General features: G+C 35.6%; 1 long non-coding RNA gene across 1 annotated transcript; it reads right to left on the bottom strand.

Annotated features, from left to right (window-relative positions):
• Positions 1-904: 904 nt before the first annotated feature.
• On the bottom strand, positions 905-13,668 carry LOC120538637. Its single transcript, XR_005635481.1, has 4 exons — positions 13,557-13,668; positions 12,547-12,606; positions 10,681-10,749; positions 905-1,004 (listed from the first exon to the last, which is right to left on the bottom strand). It is a non-coding gene; the product is annotated as an uncharacterized LOC120538637 (long non-coding RNA).
• Positions 13,669-14,087: the final 419 nt, after the last annotated feature.

Raw genomic sequence — 14,087 nt, 5'->3', positions numbered from 1 at the left:
TAATAGCTGTGACAGTCAAATGGATGACACACTGACTCACAGGGAGATATAGTATAGTAAAGTAAATATATATATTATGGATTAATTTCCTTGGTAATTCTTCTCCTAATAATTCTACACTGCAGTCGGAAGAATTAAGTCACAGCTAAATGCCAAAAAAAAAAACAATTTTATTTAATGTTGTATTATTAAATGACACCTTTATTATACTAAGCTGCAAATACACACTGTTCTTATGCTATATTATGTTAAAAATCTAACAAAACCCGTAACATTCATTTGACAAAGGGAAAATGCATGAAGGAAGAAGCTTTAGGAACTCTAATTCATGCTTATTTAAGGGAAGGGCCATCTAGGACTTTACTGTACATTAATTACTTTTAAGCAATTTGCAGAGCTAATCAGGACAGCATATAGTACTTGGGTTAGTCATGTTTAATAAGATTATGCAGAAGGCTACTGTCAAAATAGCTGTTCTGTGCAAGAAGAAATGATGAATTTGCAAAGTGACTGTGTATTTATATGCACTCATCTAGAATGCTCTCTGTCACAAACTCATTAAAATGTAAAATGTCACAATGATCTTTTCATCGACTACTCAAACCATTCTAAAAGTATTTACGGATTTCCATTAATTTAAACTCTTCCTGTTAATTTCTATAACTAGGAAGTATAACCAGTGGTGGTTTTGGTGTGTAAATTCTGGAAGGTCCATACCAGAGTGGTTTTATAAGTGTGTTATGTCTCTAATGTAAACGTTAATTTATCTAGTGTGAAAGAAACAGCCGGACACACAACGAAGGTTTGGAGCAGCCACCTGTATAGTTTCCCTGGCTGCAACAGGCTTTAAAGTACAATGTGTACTGATTAGAGTCCAAAACAGAACTGTTTAAGTATGGAGGAAGAGAGGTTTTCTTGGTGGTTCACAGGAAATGACATCCTCAGGGCTGAGACATGAAGTGACGTCCTCGGGGCTGGGACAGGCAGGATTTCTCATGTTTGGTCTGCAGAGAGAAAAGAGAGAGGTTTAGCACACCCCACAGACCCCTGGCCTGTCGTGGAACTGGCGTTTCGTGGTCCCTTTGGTTGACTTCCATGCGCACATGTGTGACACTAGCTAATAAAATCTGTCCCTTGTCACTCTCTTGCTACAGACTAGTGAAACATGTAAATGCATGCAACCTTTTTTGGCAGACTAAAAATTCATCAAACAATGGAATGCTGATGGATAGTGCATCTCAACTGGTATGAGATCTTTGTGATACCCTCTGACATCAGCATCATGCAACAAACTAAAACCATACACATTTACACTCTATAAAAAATGTGACGGTCAATCTTATGAACTGTCTAAACTGAAATAGCAAAACCTTGACTTTATAATCGAAAAGACTTTGAGGTGAAAAGGAGCAAGCTACAATAATAAAATTAATATTTACATTTACAGTATATTTATTTGCTTAGCAGATGCTTTCTGCTAAGTGACCCAAGTGACTTACAAAAGAGGTCAACATAATATGGTAACATCTGTCTGGGGCTTTTTAGGAACCAGTGTGACAGGACAAAGGTACAAAATAGATTACCAAAAATGAAAGCTCAAAATAAAATATAAGCTAGTTACAATTCACAGATTTAAAAGGCCTAAAGGCTAATAGGTTAGGCACAAATTAAGAAAAAATGAGTCTTCTAATGCTTCTTAAACACATTCAGTAAAACAGAAGTTTGAATAGAGGTGGACAGCTTGTTCACCAGCCAGGAGCTACACACCAAAAGAGTCTGAACAAAGATGTGTTACTACGCTGAGGTGGCATCATCAGACACAGTTCAATGGCAGACCTGTGTGGTCGAGAGACCTTACACAGGTGTGTAAATATATATAGGTACAGACCAACTGACTATACTGTAGACAAGTATCAAGAATATGAATATGAACATGCAGACTACAAGCTGCATAACTTAAACTATAAACTGTATGTCCCGTAGCAGCATGAACTACTGTGTGGCCAGATGTTTACTGGTCATTGCAAAGCCATAAATATTTGAAAAAATAATTCTATACATATATTGTAGTAGGTACCTGTCCTTTCTGCACCAGAACTCTGTGCATCTTTGAATCAGGAGTGTCATACTGCATGGATACTTTTACCATGAAATGGAAAGAGCATATGTAGGCTTCCTTAGTGGCTTTTTCATTTTTAGCACAGCTCTCTTCGGGTCTAAGTGAAGAGGTGCAGCATAATGTCTTTTCAGATTAGTGTGGTTAGCTTAATGGGTGCAAATGGTACGAGAGTTTTCATATCTCCTCGCTGACATGTTCTACACATGTGGAAAGTTCATGATACACAGAAAAATACACCCCCAAAAATACAGGGAACACTGTAGGATTCTTACCCTCAATTAGACTTGTACACCCAGCACAAAGACATTTCACATAGTACAGGAAACAATAATTTTCTAGATAAGTAATTACATTCAACATGCAGTATGACAGAAAATTAGAAAAAGTAATTGCTTAAGGAAGACAAAACAGAAGATTGCTACAAAGATTTTAACACTAAGTTAAATTACTGAAGGAATCTTATTACTTATTTTGCATAACATCTGATGGTGCTGTCTCCCACTATCCCTTAATGCAAAAACGCTTGTATATTATAATTGACCATGAACCCCGCAGAGGTTTTGTTTTCTCATAGAGTAGTAGCTTTTCCACTCAATGATAAATGGAGATTCATTATATTTTAAGGGTTGCTCACCATATTTTTTAGCATTTACAAGTTAATGCCATTTGATTTAATTACTTATTGCTTTTGTATTTTAGACTATATAAATGTGTAAGTAATCTGAGTGTGTACCAGTGACAAGTGCAATAGAAAATTCAATAAAATAATAAATTGTGTAAAACTTAATACAATACAGTACAATTTATTTTTGTAAAGAGCTCTACACTGACTTCAAGTGCAGAGCGCTGTGAACAATTTTTAGTTGTAACACAAGTACAGAATTTTCTAATGACTAAATACTGAACTGGTAAACATATAAATGTTGATTTGTTAAAACATGCAAAGAACAAGGCAACAACTGATTAAACATAAATGGAAGCCAACAATATCTACCTATTAATTCATTGTTGAACTATGGCCAATTGACAATAATGAAGATTAAAATTGTAAAAAAGAAAGTCAAAAAATAAAGCCGCTGTCCTGGAGACCTCAGCCGACGCTGCCTACTCACTGCTGGGTTTTCTATAGTGGAGTTTGTGATGGCCGTCCAATCTGATGAGAGAATCTTTCTATCCAATGATTCCAACACTTCTTTATCCGAGATGAGTTTTCCATATAGAGAAGAGCAACCGGGCAATACAGCATTGACACCAAATGCCACATCAACATGCCAAGAAGAGTAGCAGAATAGAGGAGGTTTAAAAATATTATACAGAAATGCAGTATGCATGGATAATCTGCAGCTCTAGTCAGGGTATGCCTGACTAAAGTACACATTCCTCAGCCTGGATTTAAAAGTTGACACTGAACAGGCATCTCTTAAATTAGCAGTTAAATCATTCTTCAACCTCAGGGCTCGACTTTCCAATTTTTTTTATTATATCTTGAAAGTACAAGTAGGCCAGCACCTTAAGATCTCAATGTGTGCTCCAGTTTTTTTTGTATTGATGAGCTTAGATAAGTAAGCAGGGCCTTGGCTATTTAAGGCTTTATAAATTAAAGGGATAATTTTGAAATCAGACCTAAGCTTATCTAGGAGCTAGTGTAAATTCTTGAAATCTGGAATAATGTGTTCAGATTTTCTGGTTCTGATGATATGTAAACATTGAATTACTAAAAAAATACATCTTAGCTTGTGTACTTTTATAAAAATCTGGTTAAAGATCTTTGCAGGTTACAACACCTTTTCTTTCATTATGTCAGGTGTGTTTTTAGAATGCATTTTGTAAACAAAACTACCGTAGATCCCGGAATACACGCCGACTCGGTATATTAGCCGACCCCCTTCACTACCTACTAAATTACATGTATTTGCCGATGACTGGTATTTAAGCCGACCCCCTTCTCCAAGCAAAATTTTCTAAATTTCCTTAAAAATGTCTCTTCAGGTATATTTATCATGGTTATCGGCGAGAATTTGAGACTGCCGGCATTTTTGATGGAAACCAGGAAGTGATTGCGGAGAAGTTTGGTAAAATGAAACCTTTGTGTTGAAACTATATACTCAAATACGGTACATCGGCGGGTGGATTTCTGGAGACTCGTTATAAATTTGATTAACTTAAATAAGCAATACAGTGGACCCTTGACTTACGAACTTAATTCGTTTGCGAAGGCTAACCCATAATGCATTCCGAACCTCCCACTGCAACACTTACTTAACCTTTTCATATTAAAAAAGGGTTGTATAATGTGCATAACTTACCAAAACACCAATAATTTTTCTAATGTGCAAACCAAAAAGTTATAAAAAGTGCCTAGCCTACCAGAAGTAGGCTAGATTAAGCTAGGACCATGGCGCCGCGCATGGTCGCAGCGGCTCAGGGCTCTCCTTTTCAGTGCACTTTTTTGTTGTTTTTGTACTTTTTTTTTTCCTTGTTTGTGCACGATCGGTTCGGCGAACATCCTCCACACCCGTCAGAACCTTATAGACATCGGTGTTCAGAGCCAGACATCTGTTTCGAGTGTTTTTCATCACACGCACAACATCCCAAACAACATAGCGAGACCAGCGGGCTCTCCATGGATTGTTCTCGGGTCTAGGAGACGACACAGACAGAGGAAGGAAAGAAAGCAGAAGCGGGGCCGCAGATCCGGCGTTATGCTAAGGCTAAAAAATCAACCATACAAGCCCTATACAGAACTTTTTTTGTGCACTGAAGGAGCTGCTTTTAATCTCATTGTAGATGTGTATAGTGACAATAAAAGGCATTCTATTCTAGAAACAACAATCTCATACTGTACTCACTATTTAATTTGTCATCTTTGGGCTGCAGGAAGGCAGGAGGAGGAGAATGAAATGGAAGGTGGTTATTGTTTAGAAGGAGCCTCCTTATGCAAATCTTTCCTTTGTAAAATTGTCGAGATGGTGGATTTCGACATGCTGTACACATTAGTGAGATCGGTCACACGAACAGCACTCGCATATTTCTACACAATTTCCATCTTCGTTTCGATTGTGATCGATTTCTTTACCTTCTCTTCCTTCCTTCCTTAGCAATTATGTGTCTTGCTTGCATGGTCTTAATGAATTATATATATAGGTAAATCACTGCAATGACCAAAATTACATCCACAAACACATGTATCTGGGCTCCGACTGACGCTACTAACGCTCTCAGTTGTTTGTTTACAATCGCGCAAGCGAATACACGTGACCGCATCCAGGTCGTAAAGCAAGATGTTGATCGTAAATTAAAACAAAAATTTTTATTTTAAACTTCCCGATAATTTATTATAAATTTTATTAATAAAATTAACAACTAAAACACTTTTTTAAATAAATTCTTAATAAAGTACCGGTATGCAAAGTTACTTCTTCATCTGAAAGATGGCTCTGTGGTTTCGTCATTATTTACTTCCGTATTCATCGGCAAAACCGGCATTGTGCTGGAAATTTTGAATCTGAAACGATACTCGTTGTATAAACAGACTCCCAAACTCCAAGCCAAAAATCTAGGACCAAATTCTTGGCTTATATAACGGGATCTATGGTACATAATTAATTTTTTCTTTGTTTTCTAAATTTCAAAACATAAGTTATCATAAGTGAAATTACATTCTGTAATAATATAAGCCAACTTCTGTTTCATTCATCAGTTTCAATTAATTGAAGCATGCCTTTTGGTAAAACCAACTTTGCTGAAATTCAAAGAAAATAGATTTCAAATCTTTCAGCATAGTTAAGCAATGGTGTCCAACTCCGAATAAGATATGTAAAAAAAGCACTGCAGATAAGTATGTTTCAACATTAACAAAATAAAAAATGAAAGGTAAGCTTAGTAAGAGAAGCTGAATCAAAGTTTACAATATAATAAATGTAACTGATGAAGCAAACAAAAGATATAAACACATAAATTGCAACACATAATTACAATGTGCAAATGACTCCGAAGAAGCAAAAATTTGGAAATGAGAGGCAGATGTCACAAGAAAATGTATTATAAAAGTCAATGAAACTCTGCATCAGCATACAAACTGATTACAATGGCATGCTAGTTACCATCAGCTGTGAATACAAACAAACTAGTTCAACAAATATAAGAAACTCCGAAAAATTTAACAGAATTTGCATTACCAAATTAAGAAGTTAATTACAGTATTTGCATTACTGTGATGCCAATGAACTCTGTTGTGAATATTCTATTTTCATAAATTTTCAGATGAGAAGCCAGAAGCCAGCTGACAAAGTTTATTCAGTTTTTCCAGAGAAAGACACGGGTCCTTTTGTTGTCAAAGCACAGATGCCACATGGTGGTCTGGTAACAGTCACGGGACATCGAATCTTTGATTGTCAGTACTGTACAACAAATAGTTCTGAGCAGGCATCAACCACATCACCAACTGTCGTTATCACTGCTCTTATGGAATGGAGATAAATGTCATCAACTTAGAGATGGATAGCCAAGTTTGTTGTATCATGTAACAATGTCACTGACAGAATAAAAGTGAATAATAAAAAAAAAACAGCTAAATTTTACTAGTAACCAAAATTTACACCGGGTGTTACAGACTCAAATCAAATGTGTTCTTTTATTGTATTAATAGGCGGGCAAGCCTCCCTTAGGCGCCTTGAGAGCCCAACCCCCAGTTGCTGCCAGAATATTAGTAAAATCTGTAAATGTACAAAACAAAAATGTGTATTTATTGGAGTCAAAATCACAAAATTCTATAAATATGTAAAAGAAAAATGTATTATTTAACGGAGTAAAAATTAATGAAATGAGAATAGAATATTTGCTCTGTTACTGATTGGGGAATTCCCATTAGGTCCACTATTCTCGATGAATATTTGCAAGAGACTAAATAAATAATTTATTTGTTTTAACTGACATTCTTCTAGATTAAAAAAAAGAAAATTTAAAAAAATGACTCATTTAAATAACAGGAAAAAGCATGTGAAAACTAAAGCGGTATGCAGTGGGTCATCATAACTCCACCTTCAGCTAACTAAATCACTGAAATACAAACATTGGTGGTATGAATAGGTAATAGTTTGTTCCTGTGAAAGAAAGTTTACTCGATCAAAAATAAAAGCCACAACTTTCTTGATATTTTAGTTTATAATTTAAAAATGGAATAAGAATATGAAAATCTAACAGCATATATTAAAGTTGATGAATTCTGAGAAGAATGATACCAAACATATATATGTAGGTTTTAAAATAAGCCAGATTTAAAGCGTGACAAAAAAGTGACATAAAATCGTTGCACTTTTAGGCTTAAGATTTTATATATAGAGTAGATAGTAATAATAATAGCAGCTCACTACTCAAAACACAGAGCACCCGGCCTCAAACCCGGTACCTTTGGGTTATAAGGCAGCAGTTCTTACCTCTACACCATTCAAGAATACATATTAACTTCCTGTCAATTGACAATTGAGCTTGGGTTTTTAACTCATTGACACCAACATGAAAATCTAATAATTTTTTTTTTGGTTATATTCTTGAATAAAAGTGTATGTGTTTATTTGATATTTGGACTAAAGTGTTCATACATTATATACTTCACATAATTATTAGTATAACATGGAAAAAGTTTCTGCTTCAGCATTATTTTTTGTCTTTCATTTCCTGCCATCCTACAGTCAAACAGATTATTGTAGACACAGATTATACATGATCTGTGTGTATTCCAAATAACAATATATTATTTACCCTACATAACTCCAGGCACCTCACTGCCAGATAAACAGACTTTAGCTCTGAAATCTTCTCTGCGACTTGAACTCCGGCGGTGGATGGATGGGATAGCAGGCTGCTTGCTGCTTGTGCTGATCAAAATATTAGCAAAACAAAAGACGCTGACAAGGAGAGGTGCGAAGGAATTTAAGTTGGGCCAGGATTAAAAGTTTTTTTATAGGCTTCAGGGATTCTAGTGTTAAAAATCAGTACCAGTGCACTTCTCCAGTCCTCAGGTATCCTCTCACTTTCCAAGATTCCATTAAACAATTTGCATAAAAACTCCACTGCCATTTCTAATAAACACCTCCATGCTTCCACAGATATGTCATCTGGACAAACAACCTTTCCATTCTTCATCCTCTTCATAGCTGTTCTTCCTCCTTGCTAATCCGTTGCACTTGTTGATCCACTATCTCCACATCATCCAACCTCTCTCTCTCTCATTCTCTTCATTCATCAGCCTCTCAAAGTACTCTTTCCATCTGTTCAACATGCTCTCCTCGCTTGTGAGTACATTTCCATCTTTATCCTTTATCACCCTAATCTGCTGCACATCTTTCTCAATTTGGTCCCTCTTTCTTGCCAATCAGTACAGGTCCTTTTCTCCCTCCTTAGTGTCCAACCTCTCATACAACTCATCATACCCTAACCCTTTTCTTTAGCCTTTGCCACCTCTCTCTTCACCTAACGCCTTAGCTCCTTATACTCTTGTTTACTTTCTACATACTGTATCTCTGACTATCCTACTTCTTCTTTGCTAACCTCTTCCTCTGTATACTCTCCTGTACCGCCCCATTCCACTACCAGGTTTCCTTTTCCTCCTTCCTGTCTAGATGTTATGCCAAGCACACTTCTTGCTGTCACCCTTACTATTTGTGCCATAGTTGCCAAGCAATCTGATAACTCTTGTCTGACACCCAGTGCTTATCTTACCTCCTCCCTGAACTCAACTTTGCAGTCTTCCTTTTTCAACTTCTACCATTAGATCCTTGGCTCTGCCCTCACTCTCCTCCTTGTCATGATCTCCGTCATCCTACTTATTACCATCCTAAGCTGCCTAACTACAATTTACCCTACCACCACTTTCAAGTCTTCGGCATAGGATAAAATCTAACGTGTGCATCTCCTCCCACTTTTGTATGTTACCCTTTGTCCCTCCCTCTTAAAATACGTATTCACCATAGCCATGTCCATCTTTTCTGCCTCTATGTGTCCTAAAATTGCTGTACCTTGAGAGAATGGACCAGCTTTAGTATTTGTGGTCAGATATTGCTTAGAACAGCATGTAGAAGGGGATCAATGTAACCTACCCCGGTTAACACATTTGAATTAGATTAAACTTTTGCACTGAAATATAAACATCAGACCACTAGTTCTGATCTATCATGGTCTGAGCGAACTAGTAAAATGATTTACCATTTATTATAAACAGTGTTTCTGCTTAAAAAGGCTAATGGTAATAGTATTAATTAATTAATTTTGGTAAAACAACTTTTTCATTCTAATACTTAAAAGAATTAAAAAATACTATTGCAAATGTAACTATAATACCAGGTTTTCGCAATACAATAGGTAAGTTGGTTACATTTGGTTAATAGCATTTTGCTCCTATAGTCTTCATGTGTTTTGTCTCCATGGTCATATTCATATTTCCTTACAGAGTGTTCCACAGCAAACACAGCTCATTTTTGGGAGTGTTGGCAAATAATTAAACCTCAGCATTGACTATGAAATGCAACTAGTGTAAGAAGATTTTTTTGCTGTTATTTTGTACTTTACATTTAACATTTGACTCAGACAATGTACAGTACAGCTGTTGAGTTTGTTGCATTTTCTGCAATATTTGAATTTTTCCTTGCTATGTATTGCCTCATTGACAACTCATAAATCATGGCTTCTTATTCTGTAAATGTAATTTATGTAGTTTTTGTACTTCCAACAGCTCATACGGTGAACTGCCTTCTGTATAATCCTAGTACAGTAAATGCATGGATTTATTGTGAAGTCTCTTTTAATTGATCTTATTATATTGTTTATTATTTCTTTAGCCTCTGTAACGTTAGACCTGAAGATCACTCATGCTGTGAAAACAGTGTTAAATATGTTAGTTCAAAACGTCAAGCCCGAGCATTACTCGGGCTATAAAAGTACTAACCCTGTTAGTCCCAAGCATAACTTGGGCAACTGCATAGGCATGTCTTATGTAAGAGTCAGGCCTGAGTGTTACCTGGGCAATGGTGTAGGCGCTTCTTCTTCTAGTCTCGTAATAGCTTCTCATAAGAAACATTTTTCAGCAGCCCAGGTGTTGCATGCTGTTGACAGTGATTTTGAGAAACCTTTCATCAGCAGTGATGATGAAGTGAATCTGTCTCCGGGCAGTGAAAGTGAAACAGACAGTGAAATCGAAAGTGATGCTTTTGGGTTTGTGTAGACCCTGCTTCAAATAAACCAGCACCCTCTCATTTTAATTCAAAGATACACCATATTACTTGTATCACTATACTTTTTTACACTTCTGACTTTGTAGTTAGTGTTTTGCACGTTTTATAGTAGAAAGATATAATAAAAATGTAAAAAGCATTGCATTGAAAAATGACAATTTTTTGGGAGAAAAAACATAACATTACAGAGGTTAATACTATAGAAGATTATAACCCACCATTTATTTATTTTTAGAGTGCCTTATTTCACAATTATGATTGTATTATTTTACAAATGTACAGTATTTCTTTGTCTAGAGATGTACTACCACATCTTTCAGATTTGATTCTCACCTTAGACCTATTCTCTGGATATACACTCTTTAACATTTGCTGGTGATATTGCTCCCGTGTAATTTTGTCCTATGGGAAAAGATAGAGAGAAAGTTTTCAGAATTGTTTCATGGTAAGAGGCACATACTCAAGAGGCAGAGCATTAGGTGAATATAAATTACATGTGAACTCAAGCATGTACCCGTGTGTCAAGTGTGGAGAATCCATTTACAGTTGAATACGCTTTTGTCAAATTCTGAAACAAGATTCTACACAAGCAGTACTGTTTATTTTAAAGTTTGAATATATACTACATTTCAGTTTCTGTACATACTGTATGTCAGAACAGAATATAAAAGTTGCAACATTCCTTTTTAGCTGGGTATGTAGTGTCACCATTAGCAAATCAAATATGACATACCAGATTTTTTTCTAGCATCTATTGTCTTCAGGCAATATATCATGCGGTATTATGTCACTGCATTTTTTTGCTTAGCAATGATACCTCTTATCTGACTTATATTTGCTAAGAACTAGTCTTAAAGCATTTTCTATCCTAAAACTACTGTGTACAGGAAGCATACCTGAGTTTCACTGCTGAATGACCTGACCAAACATGTTTGTCATTTCATACTGCAGTCTAAAAATTGAAACATATGAACCAAAGACAGCAATTTATTACTGTGCAGTAGCTAAGAAACATGAAGTAAACTTGCAGAGGAGTTTCAATAAAGGAATATGCTATGGCTAGAAATAGAATTAAAAGTAATTAATGAATTGACTATGCCAAAGAATTAATTACACCAAATATACAGAAATATTCAAAAATGTAGAAAAGTGTACCATTGGGTCTACACATCATGCAGAAACTAGGGACAATTGTGTGTGTATGCACCCTTTGATTTACTGGATGTCAATCTAACAGAAGGTGCTTACAGATTCTCACATCCATCCATTCTCACATGCCCTTACTTATAATGGGCCAGGTCAGAGTATTAATCAATTTAACCACAACATCTGTGAGATGTGGAAGAAAACCTGGACAGTCATAGTCTTGCTGTTAAGGGATTTTAACACATTGACTGCTGGACCATTTATTACCAGGGTGCTGCAGTACAGGTCTATGCATACATATCAAATAATGAACTCTATTAAAAATGTTAATAAATGTATTAGAAAGCAATTGTTTTTATTATCGACAGTAACTCTGTCAAAAATGTAAAGAAACTGTTAGTTTATTTTGTAATGTAATGTCTCCATTTGAATGAGAGTCCTAGAAGCATGGCACCATGCAGAGTGCAAGATTTGAAGCACATGTCGTGTAAATATAACATGTTACTTTGCCCTGCCCATGCTTGTTGCACACAACACATTTGATAGTTAGTGACTGTTTGCAGTAATTGGGCTGCAGAATGTTCATGTAGTCAGGTGCCTTGTGATGTAGAATTTCCTTTGGAGCAGCTATCCACTTAATTACCAGAGCCTACACGTTCAATATCATCCAATAGATTGTCAATGTCTTGATCACTCTCATTATTAAAATATTCATCTTGCAATAAATCTAGTTTTCATAACAACACAAGTATGGAAAGCCTAATTATAACATTATTTTCTGTGAAATCTATGGCTGTCCACGAGAGGCCAGTACAGTAGCAGGTAAATGAGATAGGGCAGTAAAAATCGCCAGCCCCTGAGTATGTCTATAGTGGCTGAGATACGACTTCTCTCATATGTCGCACCTTAACAGGCTCAATGAGATACGAATTACCTCATACTGTAGCTCACATTCAAAGTGTCAAGGAAATAGGACAAATATTATTATTCAAAAGTTCCATGCACAGTAACTTATCTCCTGTACAAAAGTATATTTAATTTAATAACGTATACCTTCATTTTCAATCAAACATTCTTCAGACCAAAACCCTTCTGATAACATCTTCCTGAAAGCTGAAAACGATAAAACTGTTATGACTATTTGGAAAAAAGATGATTAAATTGAATGAGACAATTCAACACTATGTTCAGAATAAAAGAAAAAACAGAATTGCACATTTGAGATGAACTATTAGTCATGGACTTTCACTTTTTACTTTTTAAAATAAATAATATAAATAAACCTACTTCATTTTATTTCAGATTCCTATTTATGGTGACAATAGCTTGAACAGTTTATCCCCAATAAATTCTCAGGCCCTTACTTGGGAAACAAAGACATCAGTGAATAACATAAATGTCAAATCAAGCTTCTGAGAGCACAACAGTCTAATTTTAAAATATTGTTCCTTATGTAAAGCAACTTATATAAATAAATATTTAAACCTTTAAATAATTGATACACACAAATCTTCAAAAACATGTTTTTTTTGATTAAATAGCCACACTTTATAAAAAGAAGTTAATTGACACCACCTGTAGTTTGTGCACTTCTAAACACAGCAGCCTTTGATATTTATCCAGGTGTATATCAGGATCACCAAAGTTCAAATAAATTAATATATTCTCCCTTTAATTAAGTTACTTAAACAAGACGCAACTCTGTCTTCAATCTTGTTAGCCTACATAATTAATCTGACTCACAGCTGGAATTCACCGTTTTTATAAAACTGAGAGTAAATGATCTGATCTGTGCAAAGTTCAGTTAAAATAAATAAATACATAAACAATTCGTTGGATTAAAGTAATTGAGCTATGTTTTGCAGAATATCACAAAACAAATACTTTGTATGAAACACAGCTCAAATGTTTACTAAATGAAATCAGAAGCTCCATGTACAGTATTTAATTTTTCAAGTCTCAACACTATTCTTCCACACGAATATCTGTTTTATGTGAGCTACGTCCTGAAATTTATAAATCAATATTAATCATTAAGACGCAAAAATATAATAACTTATCACATCTCAGCAGTGTTGCACATGCAGGCGTCAGAAGTCCTTTACACAGACGTTTCTCAAGGCAACGCGCGGGGGTGATGTATCTACCAGACAGGTGAAACAATTTTCCTCACAATATTCATTTCCCTCCTTAGAGTGGAAGAAGACCAACTGAAAGACACCTGACGTTATATCCTCCTCAAGTCCCACCTCTTCCACTTAACCAGAGTAAAAAGTGCAACGTCACTAAGCAGGGCGTTATTTAAACAGAAGAGCCTGGGCAGACAACTGCTCTTGTGATTCTACTTTTTTTCCACAAGACGGCACTAATACTCTATCCTTAACCTTAAAAGAGCAGAAACTGCTATTTACTTGTGGTTTGTCCTTTAAGTCTAATTTCTTTTTGTTTTATTTTTAGTATTTGGTACACTGTATTAATCACTGAGGAGAAAACTACCTTTCTGACTTGACCATTTTTGTGATTTCAGAGTATTGCTGGTCAGATCCCCAAATCTTCATTTGCCTATCCACAGCAAACATACCTAGCATGTAGTG

This window comes from Polypterus senegalus, chromosome 11 (genome assembly GCF_016835505.1).
Source record: "Polypterus senegalus isolate Bchr_013 chromosome 11, ASM1683550v1, whole genome shotgun sequence".
Taxonomy (NCBI): domain Eukaryota; kingdom Metazoa; phylum Chordata; class Cladistia; order Polypteriformes; family Polypteridae; genus Polypterus; species Polypterus senegalus.
Note: the sequence above shows the minus strand (reverse complement) of the source record. Positions and strands in the feature narration are given on the sequence as shown.